Consider the following 14,569-nt stretch of genomic DNA (forward strand, 5'->3'; position numbering starts at 1 on the left):
GGTAGATAAATTAATTACCAGTTATGCACTGGGGTCGATGTAATCGACTTAATTCGTTTGTCTGTCCTTGTTTGTCCTCTCTGTGTTTAGCCCCTTGTGGGTAGTAAAGAAATAGGTATTGAGAATGGTAGCAGATATATGCGTGTGTGCATGTGTGTGTGTGTGTGTGCAAAAGAGGGGATGTGTGCCAGAGAGAAAGAGAGAGAGAGAGAGAGAAAAAGTCTTTGCTTCTGTGTATCTTCACAATGACACTGTTTGTACAACGGTGATGTTTAGTTACATCCCTGCTAAAGATTACCTCCTGTACGCGGATATTATTCTGCGGTGGGGGGGGGGAGGTTGCATCAGTTTCAATTTGTAAACAGTGGAATGTAAAGCATCCTGATTGGTTTCTGCATGGATTTCTAGCATCAGTTTTATCCACAAAACTCGGGCGGATGCAACAAGATGCCATTTAGTACGATTGTAAGCAAACATCTTAACTGTTCAGCCATATAGTGGCTGTTCAGCGCAGGAGTGGCTGTGTGGTAAGTAGCTTGCTTACCAACCACATGGTTCCAGGTTAAGTCCCACTGCATGGCATCTTGGGCAAGTGTCTTCTACGACAGCCTCGGGCTGACCAATGACTTGTGAGTAGATTTGGTCGACGGAAACTGAAAGAAGCCTGTCGTATATATTACTCTTTTACTCTTTTACTTGTTTCAGTCATTTGACTGCGGCCATGCTGGAGCACCACCTTTTAATCGAGCAAATCAACCCCGGGACTTATTCTTTTATAAGCCCAGTACTTATTCTATCGGTCTCTTTTGCCGATCCACTAAGTAACGGGGACATAAACACACCAGCATCGGTTGTCAAGCAATGCTAGGGAGACAAACACAGACACACAAACACGCATATATATATATATACATATATACGACAGGCTTCTTTCAGTTTCCGTCTACCAAATCCACTCACAAGGCTTTGGTCGGCCCGAGGCTAAAGTAGAAGACACTTGCCCAAGGTGCCATGCAGTGGGACTGAACCCGGAACCATGTGGTTGGTAAACAAGCTACTTACCACACAGCCACTCCTGCACCTATATATGTATATATATGTGTATGTATGTGCGTATATATGTCTGTGTGTCTGTGTTTTTCCCCTAGCATTGCTTGACAACCGATGCTGGTGTGTTTACGTCCCCGTTACTTAGCGGTTCGGCAAAAGAGACCGATAGGATAAGTACTGGGCTTACAGAGAATAAGTCCTGGGGTCGATTTGTTCGACTAAAGGCGGTGCTCCAGCATGGCCGCCGTCAAATGACTGAAGCAAGTAAAAGTAAAGTAAAAGTAAGTAATACCTACGTGCCTGTATATGAATGTGTACATTTGTGGATATACATAGACAAATAGGTAGACAGACAGAGAAATATCTAATTACATAATTGTTATACATAAATTAAATGAAGTTAAATCCAATCAAGTGTCACTGTTATATGATAATACATTTGTTAGTGTTTATCTTAATGAAACAGCTGTTGAGTACCATTAAAATATGAGCTATTTGTAAGAAAAGCAAAAATTGCCTGTGTATATATGCAGAAAAGCATATGAATGTGTGTATATATATGTGTGTGTGTGTGTGTGTGAAATTTATATGTTTTTGCATGCAGAAAAGCATATGAATGTATATATGTATATATGTGTGTGTGTATGTATACACATACATAATTGTATACACACACACACACACATATATATGTATACATACACCAATACATAATGGTGCCATAAATGTTTTTGTTCAGGTGTGTATATAAACACACTTTATTATGTTTCTTTTTAAACAATTTTTGTTTTTATAATGTTATTTTTGTTTCAAACAATAAAATTTTGCACCAAATTCCAGTTGTTGTTTTATAATATTTTTTAAATGCTTGTTTTTTGTTGTCATCCTCATCATTGTCCTTGTGACATCCAGTTTTTCCATGCCGGCATGGGTTGTTGATCAACACTAATCAAGATATTATTCTATGGCTGAGTCCACCGCTACGTTCTGAGTTCAAATTTTGCCACGGTCGACTTTTCCTTTCGTCCTTCCAGAGTCAATAAATTGAATACCAGTGAAACACTGGGGTCAATATAATTCGCTAACTTTCTTCCCCACGAAATTTCAGGCCTTGTACCTATAATAGAAATGATTATTATTATTATTATTATTGTTATTGTTATTATTCAAACCTGGATTAGGCGTAGACTGATGAGGGTTGCTTGGCATCTTGAGTGCCATCAAATGCTCACAGCTCTCCGCCAGGTGGGCAATGCTGTCATTGGTAGTTCCCCTCTAGCGTTCTATAGAGGGCTAGTGGAGGAAAAGTGTGATGACATTCTTGGGGAAACTCTGAGCAATGATGAAGATTGACAAAAAATTTTCTGGCCCGGGCCTATGCATAACTTCCAGAAATCCCTTGACGCAGTGCTACCAAGGAGCACTGCCTGTTTGAGATAAACTTTACAGGTATGGAAGTACCCTCAGCCGGGCCTGCCTGAGGAGTGCCCAGAACAATGAAACTGTTCTGCATGCCCTAGTCCAGTTCCTAGGACAATAGTGTAAAATTATTACTATCACATGCTTGATGAATGTGTGTTTTGTTTAAACACTGACGTTTCACATAAAGGCATATAATGTTATAAAACACAGTATTCTTCAGAGCTAAGAAAAGCGAAATCGTTCCAGAATGGAAGACAAGAGGGGCTGATTTCGTTGTACTTCGAGGCCCCGCACTTGCCTCACCTCCGCAAACGAAGTCTAAAGTATATATAAACTAGCAGCTGTGGGACAACGTCAGCAGCTGGGGAGCTGACCGGAACTTGGGGCTGACCGGAAGGGGCAGCCATCACGCGCGCGCAGTGAGCGGGGTATCCTGCCTTTTCGAGTCAGGTCGTCGAGGGGTTAAGGTTGGGTGAAGCAACTGCTATCTCTAGCGTTCGGGTCGGGGCTGTGTCGAAGGATCCGTTACCACTGAAGGGTCTCCATCAGGGCGAAGAGAAGGTAGGTGCCTTTATTTCGAATCTCTTGCACACACCAGAGCAGCTAAGCCCGGTTTCACCCGGTTTCTGTTTGGATGATGTGACCCTGATCGTTTCCGGTTAGGCCTAATCTATAACAGCGTTTCTCAACCTTATCATTTTGGGTCCCCTGTTTCGATTGGGCCTCCAGCTGTATGAGAATTTCCTGACCCCCACTGCCCCTTGTCAGAAAACAGCTTCAAGAGTTGTGAAGAATGAATTTGTACGTAGTCTGTTTCTGAGAGCTATTCTATAGGACCTTTGTCTAATCATTAAAACATTGATTTAATTCCAATCTATGCACCCGTCTCCACATGTGTGCCATTTTTCATGCGAATCCACCCAGTCGTTTGGCTGTGAACCTCAAGACAAGAAAGAATACAACGATCGCCCCCATGTCCAATTTATATTATAAACTAGCAGTATCGCCCGGCGTTGCTCGGGTTTGTAAGGGAAATAACTATATAAGCATTATTAGAGAGTTATAGCCAAAAAGTAGCAAAAAAATACATTAAAAATGGGAAAAAATTTGATGGTAAATTTTATTAAAAATCGTTGACTCATCGTAGACATTTTTAGAGAGTTACTTCCCTTATATAATAGCGAAAAAATGCATTAAAATGGAAAAAAATGATGTTAAATTATTTTTAAAATCGTAGACTCATCGTTGACGCGCGCTAATACCCAGACGGGCTCGATATGAATCACGACTATAAGATACCCGGTTTTGGTTAAACTGCACCGCAAAATGTGGGAGTAGTTAGGAATCTAAATCGGAGGAGACAGACACACAACCTTACTTTTATATTATAAATAATGTAAAAACTGTTGGCTGATTTGCAATCGCGTCGTACAAAGATAAAATAAATTCAAATCGTGCGTTGGAAGCCAGCTCAACAAACCGACGAGAGTGACACCGACTGGCGGAACTTCCACAACGGTGATACGGCAACTGGAAGTCACCGGTTTATGCCACTCCCCCTCCTACCTCGTCTGCAGTCTCACCAAGAAACTGACACGTTGCTCTCTCTATCTCCCTCCTCCTCCTAGTTTTCCACTCCCTCTTCCTCGCTATCTCTCCTTCTTCTTCCCTATAGTTCCTCTACTCCTTCTTCCTCTCTCTCTTTCTTCCCCTCCCTCGAGTTTCCTACTCCTTCCTTCTCTCTCTTTCACTTTCACTCCCCTTCAGTCCTTCTTGGCGAATCTTCCCAGAAAGAGAAAGCCACGATTCACATCAAGACTCAACTCTTGCTAATTGCTAATTATAATTAATTAATTAATTAATTAACTAACAGGTAAGTAAGCACCACGATATTACTCTTTTGCTGTTTGAGTGTGACATTATGAAGATCTGGCGCTTGCACGCCTCCTTCATTATATACACACATATATACATACATTCATGTATGTATGATACCATGATCATGTATGTATATATGTGTGTGTGTGTATATATATATATATATATATGTGTGTGTGTGTATATATATATATATATATATATATATGTGTGTGTGTGTGTGTATATATATATATATATATATATATATGTGTGTGTGTGTGTGTGTGTAGTCTATTGGCCCAGTTAGGGGTACCTGTTGTTTTGAAATCCGTCTTCGTAGGCAATTATTTCATTGCCTACCTTCCCTATGGATCTCTCACCAGTTCCCCCAGAATCTGGGACTTATGAGAGATCTATGGGAAACGTAATATTATTCCCTAATATTATTATATATATATATACGTATTTGCGTCTGTGTTTGTCTCCTCACCCCCACCGATGTTAGTGTGTTTACGTCCCCGTAACTTAGCGGTTGGGCAAAAAAGTCCCTTGAAATAAGTACTAGGTTTACAAAGAATAAGTCCCGGGGTCGATTTGTTCGAAACTAAAGGCGGTACTCCAGCATGACCGGAGCCAAATGACTGAAACCAGGCAAATAATATATATACATACACACACACACGTATATATATATACTCACAACTACCTCGAACACACAAGTGCAAACAAGGGAGTCAGAGAAAGGCAGAATGCCACTTAAATCTGAACACTACTATAGAAATATTCTTTTAAAAAAACTTTTCTTCTAATTTTTCTAAATTTAATTATTTAATCGTTACAGTTGAAAAGGTCTCAAAATGACCGAAACCGGTACTGAAATGTTCACTATAAAATTATTTTAGCATTTTCTATTTTTTACTTGTTTTTTCATATATATATATATATTATATATATATATATATATATATATATATATATATTATATATATATATTATATATATATATATACACACACACACACACACACACATACGTGTATGCATGTTGTAACATAGTCAGACATAAGATTGGTTTTGGTCAGTTTCGAGGTCCACGTAGAATGAACAACTGATATAAACGGGATCTTGTGTTTACCATATTCTTCATTCGTCCGGACGTAAACACACACACACACATATATATGTGTGTATATATATATATATATATATAGGGAGGAAGGTAGGTAATATCCTAAGTCAGAATTTTAAAACAGTCAACAGAGTTGAAGGCTATTATTATTATTATTAATATAGTCTACCGATATAGTTGGGGTTACTTCATGATTCGAAATCCCTACATGTAAACAATTACTTAACCCCTTATGTTTCCCATAGATCTCTCATGAGTCCCAGATTCTAGGGGAACTGTTGAGAGATCCATAGGGAACGTAGGCAATTAAATAATTGTCTATTTCTAGCATAAGGGTGTCCACATAGTGGTTTCCCTCTAACATGTATATATATATATATATCATCATCCATCATCATCATCATCATTTAACGTCCGCTTTCCATGCTAGCATGGGTTGGACGGTTCAACTGGGGTCTGAGGAGCCCGAAAGCTGCACCAGTCCAGTCAGATCTGGCAGTGTTTCTACAGCTGGATGCCCTTCCTAACGCCAACCACTCCGAGAGTGTAGTGGGTGATTTTATGTGCCACCGACACAGGTGCCAGACGAGGCTGGCAAACGGCCACGCTCGGATGGTGTTTTTTATGTGCCACCGACACAGGTGCCAGACGAGGCTGGCAGACGGCCACGCTCGGATGGTGTTTTTATGTGCCACCGACACAGGTGCCAGATGAGGCTGGCAAAACGGCCACGATCGGATGGTGCTTGTTACGTGCCCACAGCACGATATATATATATATATATATATATATATACATATATATATCATGATTACCATCATTTGAAGTCCGTTTTCTATGCTTGCGTGGGTTGGACGGTTTTACTGGCGTCTGGGATGCTAGGAGGCTGCACCAGGCCCCAATCTGATCTGGCAGTGTTTCTACAGCTGGATGCCTTTTCTAACGCCAACCACTCAGTGTAGTCGGTGCTTTTTACGTGCCACTGGCACAAGGGGCCACAGAATCTGGCATCGACCACGATCGGGTGACACACACACGATGGGCTTCTTTCAGTTTCCATCTACCAAATCCACTCACAAGAAGCTTTGGTTGGTCCGAGGCTATAGCAGAAGACATTTGCCCAAGGTACCACGCTGTGGGACTGAACCCGGAACCATGTGGTTGGGAAGCAAGCTTTTTACTACACAGCCACTCCTGTACAGATGTATATACACTTTTGTGCATACTCTCTCTTTTTACTTTTTTACTTGTTTCAGTCATTTGACTGCAGCCATGCTGGAGCACCGCCTTTTAGTCGAGCAAATCTACCCCGGGACTTATTCTTTGTAAGCCCAGTAATTATTCTATCAGTCTCTTTTGCCGAACCGCTAAGTAACGGGGAGGTAAACACACCAGCATCGGTTGTCAAGCAATGCTAGGGGGACAAACACAGACACACAAACATACATGCACATACTCATACACACACACACACATATATATATATATATATACACATGTTAAAGGCGGTGTTCCAGCATGGCCGCAGTCAAATGACTGAATCAAGTAAAAGAGTATATATATGACAGGCTTCTTTCAGTTTCCGTCTACCAAATCTACTCACAAGGCTTTGGTCGGCCCGAGGCTATAGTAGAAGACACTTGCCCAAGATGCCACGCAGCGGAACTGAACCTGGAACCATGTGGTGGTAAGCAAGCTACTTACCACACAGCCACTCCTGCGCCTGTTTATATCTATAATATAAATTGGAGATGGGCGACCGTTGTATTCTTTCTTGTCTTGAGGTTCACAGCCAAACACCTGGGTGGATTCGCATGAAAAATGGCACACATATGGAGACGGGTGCACAGATTGGAATGCAGTTTGTATTTTTTTCCTAACTTCCATACTTACCAAGAAAATTGATTAGAACTTATAATCGACTTAATCCGTTTGTCCTCTCTGTGTTTAGCCCCTTGTGGGTAGTAAAGAAATAGGTATTTCTTCCGATGCTACGTTCTGAGTTCAAATTCTGCCGAGGTCGACTTTGCCTTTTATCCTTTCGAGGTCGATAGATTAAACACCAGCTGCAAACTGTAATCAATCTAATCGACTGCCCCCCTTGTGCCTAGACTAGAAAAGATTATTAGGTCGACTTTGCCTTTGAAACCAATATTTTACATGTCTTGTGTGTGTCCCCTTTTTTTTTCCAGAATGATCACAGACGTTCAGTTAGCCATTTTTGCTAATGCTCTTGGTGTTGGGCTTTTCCTGTTGGTGGTTCTCTACCATTATGTAGCAGTGAACCATCCGAAGAAAATGGAATAGCACATGTTACCATCATAAGGTAAGTTCAATCGGACTCTGTCATCCCACGTCTCTTTTTCTTCTGGTATTGAGTACTAACTTGGACTGAACTTTTTATTGGCAGCAAGAGAAAGAGGGATCAGTCTTCATCATCATCATCATCGTTTAACATCCGCTTTCCATGCTAACATAGGTTGGATGATTTGAGGTCTGGCAAACCAGATGGCTGCTCCAAACACCATTTTAATTAATAATGAAAACGTTATTTCTTTGTCAAAGAAGCGTGTTGTAGCTGGCTTGAAGCAAAATAGTAATGAAGATGGTGAACTTCTTACAATAAGATAAAGGAAAAGTTATAATCTTCATACTTCGAGCACAAAGGCTCATCATCAGTTCCAAACGGAATAAAGAAATGTCAGTCAATCAACATGACCATTACTGCATTGACCTACATTTCTTTAATTCATCCACTTCTGATAATGGGCCTTTGTGCTTGAAATGTAGAGATTATAAAATTTTTGCAAGTGTGAATGTGTGTTAAGTTTGCTTCCCAACCACATGGTCCCAGGTTCAATTCCACCATGTGACACTTTGGGCGAGTGACTTCTGCCATAGCCCTGCGCCAACCAAAGCCTTGTGAGTGGATATGGTAGGCGGAAACTGTGTGGAAGAGTACCGTATACGTATGTACATGTTTGTCTGTTTGTGTATGTTTTATAACTGTTTCTTTGCCATGGTGTTGCATGATAATTGTAAATAAATGTCACCACCACATAAGCGGTGTCCAATCTTCTGTGAAACCATGTCTTGTCATGGGGAAATAGTACCATTCTTGGAAACAGGTAAGGATTGGCAACAGGAAAGGCATCCAGCTGTAGAAAACCCACCTTAATAAAATTCCGCCGTACCCATCCGAGCATGGAGAAGTTGACATTAAAATGCCGACGATGATTGTAAGAAGGCCTCTTTCTTCATTTTTAAAAATTTTTGTCTCCTATTTGGCACGTAAATAGCACCATCCGAACGTGGCTGATGCCAGCGCCACCTTGACTGGCTTCCATGCCAGTGGCACGTAAAAAGCACCAACTGATTGTGGCCACTGCCAGCCTCCCCTGGCACGTAAAAAGCACCCACTACACTCACAGTGGCTGGCGTTAGGAAGGGCATCCAGCTGTAGAAACATTGCCAGATCAGACTGGAGCCTGGTGCAGCCTCCTTGGCTTCCCAGACTCCAGTCGAACCATCCAACCCATGCTAGCATGGAAAACGGACATTAAACGATGATGATGATGATATTTCTGTTGTATCTAAAAAGAAAAAATAGTCGCGTGAAGCTAACTCTCTCTCTTATTTCTTTTCTTACAGATCACTTTAGAATGAATAAATACACCAAAAACAAATATATACATATATATATATGTATATAAATACATATATATATATATATATAAAAATAAATAAAAAGTAAAACAGACCAAAAAGATTCCTCATGAAGACGTCTCATTTGTTTTTGTAAGTCACTTCAGATCATCAATAACTGGCCTAGTTTCGCCATCGGCCACAGCATGACCTTCCGCGATGGTTGTGCGAATTATTCATCCATAACATGTTTGCTAACTATGAAATAAAAATGAATAGAAATACAAAACCTTGTTGTTTTAGACATCTCATTGGGGTGTGGGGTCAATTGTCCCTTTGTTTCAGTCATTAGACTGTGGCGCCATGCTGGGGCACTGCCTTGAAAGCTTTAAGGTTTTAGATGAAAAATAGTCGACCCCCATCGCTTGACAACCGATGCTGGTGTGTGTACGTCCTTGTAACTTAGCAGTTCAGCAAAAGTGACCAAGAGAATAAGTCCTGGGGTCGATTTGCTCGACTAAATGCGGTGCTCCAGCATGGCCACAGTCAAATGACTGAAATAAGTAAAAGTGTAAGAGTAAAGAGTATATATATATATATTAATAAATAAAACATGCATATATACATACATATATGTACGTACCTACCTCTACATGTATATATACATGCATATATGGGTACAGGACACCAAAAAAACGTCGAACACAATGAGAAACGAAAACATAGACACAAAACCAAGGAACTGGACATTTTTCTTAAACAACGAAAAAATAGAGTACAGGACGAATAACACAAGGAAAATTCCTCTTCTTCAGTCGCCTTCGAAGGTCAAGGCGATACATGACTTTAATGAAACAATCGTTCCCTTGAAAATCAAATTAAATAAAATTTGAGATTTTTTTGCGGAGGGGTAAAAATGGTAACAAAAACAGGACAGTAACGACACATCCATTTCTAAGTAAGATTGGTTCTATATATATATATATTAATCAAAATAAAAACATGATGCCAAGAATTCAGCGGTACATATGTTTCGGGCCTTTATTAGACAGTTTTATAACAATGCATAATGTGTGTCTATGGCCTTCTTCAGCCGCGCACAATTACTACTTCAAGGACATGTATTACATCAATGATTCTACGTTGGGGATGCAAATCCTCTGTCGCGTACGACATAATGCGGTACCAGCACAAAAACGAAGCGTCCATCCCGTCTTTCTCTCAATGTAGAATGAGGAAGTTTGGATGTTGAGGTAATATAAATAAATAAATATATAAATACACACAGACGTGAAAGAACCTGGTAATAAAAAAAAATAGGGGTAAAGGTAGAGGGGCGAATATATATATATTTGTGTGTGTGTGTGTGTCGCGTCCCCACCATTGCTTGACAACTGATGTTAGTGTGTGTACGTCCCTGTAACTTAGTGGTTCGGCAAAAGGGACTGATAGAATAAGTGCTAGGCTTACAAAGAATAAATCCTTGGGTTGATTTCTTTGACTAATGGTGGTACTCCAGCATGACCACAGTCAAATAACTGAAACAAATTAAAGAATATATATATATAGGCGCAGGAGTGGCTGTGTGGTAAGTAGCTTGCTTACCAACCACATGGTTCCAGGTTCAGTCCCGCTGCGTGGCATCTTGGGCAAGTATCTTCTGCTATAGCCCCGGGCCGACCAAAGCCTTGTGAGTGGATTTGGTAGACGGAAACTGAAAGAAGCCCGTCGTATATATGTGTTTGCGTGTCTGTGTTTGTCCCCCTAGCATTGCTTGACAACCGGTGCTGGTGTGTTTATGTCCCCATCACTTAGCGGTTCGGCAAAAAGGGATGGATAGAATAAGTACTGGGCTTACAAAGAATAAGTCCCGGGGTCGATCTGCTCGACTATAGGCGGTGCTCCAGCATGGTCGCAGTCAAATGACTGAAACAAGTAAAAAAGATAAAGAAAGAATGTATATATATATATATTAATAAATAAAACATGCATATATACATACATATATGTACGTACCTACCTCTACATGTATATATACATGCATATATGGGTACAGGACACCAAAAAAAAACGTCGAACACAATGAGAAACGAAAACATAGACACAAAACCAAGGAACTGGACATTTTTCTTAAACAACGAAAAAATAGAGTACAGGACGAATAACACAAGGAAAATTCCTCTTCTTCAGTCGCCTTCGAAGGTCAAGGCGATACATGACTTTAATGAAACAATCGTTCCCTTGAAAATCAAATTAAATAAAATTTGAGATTTTTTTGCGGAGGGGTAAAAATGGTAACAAAAACAGGACAGTAACGACACATCCATTTCTAAGTAAGATTGGTTCTATATATATATATATTAATCAAAATAAAAACATGATGCCAAGAATTCAGCGGTACATATGTTTCGGGCCTTTATTAGACAGTTTTATAACAATGCATAATGTGTGTCTATGGCCTTCTTCAGCCGCGCACAATTACTACTTCAAGGACATGTATTACATCAATGATTCTACGTTGGGGATGCAAATCCTCTGTCGCGTACGACATAATGCGGTACCAGCACAAAAACGAAGCGTCCATCCCGTCTTTCTCTCAATGTAGAATGAGGAAGTTTGGATGTTGAGGTAATATAAATAAATAAATATATAAATACACACAGACGTGAAAGAACCTGGTAATAAAAAAAATAGGGGTAAAGGTAGAGGGGCGAATATATATATATTGTGTGTGTGTGTGTGTCGCGTCCCCACCATTGCTTGACAACTGATGTTAGTGTGTGTACGTCCCTGTAACTTAGTGGTTCGGCAAAAGGGACTGATAGAATAAGTGCTAGGCTTACAAAGAATAAATCCTTGGGTTGATTTCTTTGACTAATGGTGGTACTCCAGCATGACCACAGTCAAATAACTGAAACAAATTAAAGAATATATATATATAGGCGCAGGAGTGGCTGTGTGGTAAGTAGCTTGCTTACCAACCACATGGTTCCAGGTTCAGTCCCGCTGCGTGGCATCTTGGGCAAGTATCTTCTGCTATAGCCCCGGGCCGACCAAAGCCTTGTGAGTGGATTTGGTAGACGGAAACTGAAAGAAGCCCGTCGTATATATGTGTTTGCGTGTCTGTGTTTGTCCCCCTAGCATTGCTTGACAACCGGTGCTGGTGTGTTTATGTCCCCATCACTTAGCGGTTCGGCAAAAAGGGATGGATAGAATAAGTACTGGGCTTACAAAGAATAAGTCCCGGGGTCGATCTGCTCGACTATAGGCGGTGCTCCAGCATGGTCGCAGTCAAATGACTGAAACAAGTAAAAAAGATAAAGAAAGAATGTATATATATATATATATATATATATACATATATATGACAGGCTTCTTTCAGTTTCCATCTACCAAATCCACTCATGAGGCTTTGTTTGGCCCAAGGCTATAGTAGAATTGCCCAAAGTACCATGTGGTGGGATTGAACCCAGAACCATGTGGTTGGGAAGCAAGCTTCTTACCACACAGCCACGCCTATCTTTCATCTTTTACTTATTTCATTTATTAGACTGTGGCCATGCTGGAGCTCTGCCTTTAGTTGAGCAAATCAATCCCATGACTTATTCTTTGTAAGCCTGGTACATATTCTATCAGTCTCCTTTTCCCGAACCGCTAAGTTATGGGGGACGTAAACACTCCAACATCGGTTGTCAAGCGATGGTGGAGGGACAAACACAGACACAAATATATATATACATATACAACGGACTTCTTTCAGTTTCCATGTACCAAATCCACTCACAAGGCTTTGGTCAGCCGGAGGCTATAATAGAAGACACTTACCCAAGGTGCCACACAGTGGGACTGAACCCAGAACCTTGTGGTTGTGAAGCAAGATTCTTACCACACATCCACACCTGTCTTTTATCTATTCTTTCAATCATTAGACTGTGGCCATGCTGGGGCACTACCTTGAGGAATTTTTAGTGAAACTAATCAACCCAAATATTTTCTTTTTAAGCCTGATACACCATCACCAGTTGCCAAATAGCCTGGAATTATTGTACAAGACACTTTTCCCAAGATGCCATGCTATGGAACTGAACCTGGAACCATGTAGTTGAGGGGCAAATTTGTTGCCACACAGCTACGCAGCCCTAAACGTAACCCTAACTCTAAATGCAACCCCAACTCTAAACGCAACCCCAACTCGAAACGCAACCTTAAACGTAACCCTAACTCTAAACGCAACCCTTACTCTAAACGCAACCCTAACCTTAACCCTAACTCTAAATGCAACCCCAACTCTAAACATAACCCTAACTCTAAACGTAACCCTTACTCTAAACGCAACCCTAACTCTAAACGTAACCCTAACCCTAAACGTAACCCCAACTCTAAACGCAACCCCAACTCTAAACGCAACCCCAACTCTAAACGTAACCCCAACTCTAAACGCAACCCCAACTCTAAACGTAACCCTAACCCTAACTCTAAACGCAACCCCAACTCTAAATGCAACCCCAACCCCAACTCTAAATGCAACCCCAACTCTAAACGCAACTCCAACTCTAAACGCAACCCCAACCCTAACTCTAAACTCAACCCCAACTCTAAACGTAACCCCAACTCTAAACGCAACCCCAACTCTAAACGTAACCCTAACTCTAAACGCAACTCCAACTCTAAACGCAACCCCAACCCTAACTCTAAACTCAACCCCAACTCTAAACGCAACCCTAACTCTAAACGTAACCCCAACCCTAACTCTAAACGCAACCCCAACTCTAAACGCAACCCCAACTCTAAACGCAACCCCAACCCTAAACGTAACCCCAACTCTAAACGCAACCCCAACTCTAAACGCAACCCCAACCCTAAACGTAACCCCAACCCCAACCCTAAACGCAACCCCAACTCTAAACGCAACCCCAACTCTAAACGCAACCCCAACCCTAAACGTAACCCCAACTCTAAACGCAACCCCAACTCTAAACGCAACCCCAACCCTAAACATAACCCCAACTCTAAACGCAACCCCAACTCTAAACGCAACCCCAACCCTAAACGCAACCCCAACTCTAAACGCAACCCCAACTCTAAATGCAACCCCAACCCTAAACGTAACCCCAACTCTAAACGCAACCCCAACTCTAAACGTAACCCCAACCCTAAACGTAACCCCAACTCTAAACGCAACCCCAACTCTAAACGCAACCCCAACCCTAAACGTAACCCCAACTCTAAACGCAACCCCAACCCTAAACGCAACCCCAACCCTAAACGCAACCCCAACTCTAAACGCAACCCCAACCCTAAACGTAACCCCAACTCTAAACGCAACCCCAACTCTAAACGCAACCCCAACCCTAAACGTAACCCCAACTCTAAACGTAACCCTAACTCTAAACGCAACTCCAACTCTAAACGCAACCCCAACCCTAAACTAACCCCAACTCTAAACGCAACCCCAACCTAAAC

At 41.2% G+C, this 14,569-nt stretch overlaps 1 long non-coding RNA gene across 1 annotated transcript; it reads left to right on the forward strand.

Annotated features, from left to right (window-relative positions):
• The first annotated feature begins 4,099 nt into the window (after positions 1–4,099).
• On the forward strand, positions 4,100–7,780 carry LOC115226656. Its single transcript, XR_003883026.2, has 2 exons — positions 4,100–4,345; positions 7,654–7,780. It is a non-coding gene; the product is annotated as an uncharacterized LOC115226656 (long non-coding RNA).
• Positions 7,781–14,569: the final 6,789 nt, after the last annotated feature.

Source organism: Octopus sinensis, linkage group LG30, assembly GCF_006345805.1.
Source record: "Octopus sinensis linkage group LG30, ASM634580v1, whole genome shotgun sequence".
Taxonomy (NCBI): domain Eukaryota; kingdom Metazoa; phylum Mollusca; class Cephalopoda; order Octopoda; family Octopodidae; genus Octopus; species Octopus sinensis.